Below are 896 nucleotides of genomic sequence, written 5' to 3'. Positions count from 1 at the left end.
AAAAAAAAAAAAATCATTCACAAAGACTATAGATAACCTGAGGACTAATTGTACATCCACAAAAAAAACCAAACTCACTGTCATGGAGATGATTTAGTCTCACAGCAACCCCTCCTTGGATTTCCAAGGGGGTATTTCTATGGAAGTCGATTGCCCAATCTTCCTTCTGAGATCACCTCCTCACAAATGTGTTTGTCAACATCTTAGAGTTGGAAACTAGCACTAAATTGTGTTATTCATATACAATATAATAATTATTGATAAAGAGACAAGGAGGCCAAAAGATTAACCTGATATAAAAGTCTCTGACTCCTTCTGAAGATCTCTAAAGGAAAATATGGAAACTTTTCCATTTTCAGCTTAGTCAAATACCTTCCCATTCTCACACTCACAAACTCTAAATACCAAACTCATGGGCTTTCTTCCATTGAAAGTATGTACTTTCTCAAGCTGAGTTTTACATATCTCCTTTCTCTCTACTCCTTTGAATCAAACCAAAAAAAAAAAAAAAAAACCTCACTGTCATTGACTTGATTCTGACTCATAGTGACCTCTGTTGGGAATTAGATTGCCCCATCTTTCTTCTGCAGAGTAGCTAGTGGATTTGAACCTCCAACCTTGTGGTTAGTAGTCAAATTCTTTAGTCCCTGCATCTCCAGAGTTCCTCCTTTTTTGACTAGATGATAATTACTCATTCTTCAAATGACACTTCAAAGCAGAAATTTCCGAGAAGAGTCTTCCCAGATCTCTCAGTGAAGAACACATTCCTTTGTTATAAAGTTTTGCTTCTCTCTGGTCTTTACCTTCAGGGCACTTATTACAAATATGTGAAGGGTGTAGATATTTTAGTGTCTTATGAATATTTTTGTGGAGTCTACTTTTTTTTTTTTTTTTTT

Source organism: Orycteropus afer, unplaced genomic scaffold (genome assembly GCF_000298275.1).
Source record: "Orycteropus afer afer isolate SDZICR_OR568_19922 unplaced genomic scaffold, OryAfe1.0 scaffold00138, whole genome shotgun sequence".
NCBI classification, from domain to species: Eukaryota; Metazoa; Chordata; class Mammalia; order Tubulidentata; family Orycteropodidae; genus Orycteropus; species Orycteropus afer.
Note: the sequence above shows the minus strand (reverse complement) of the source record.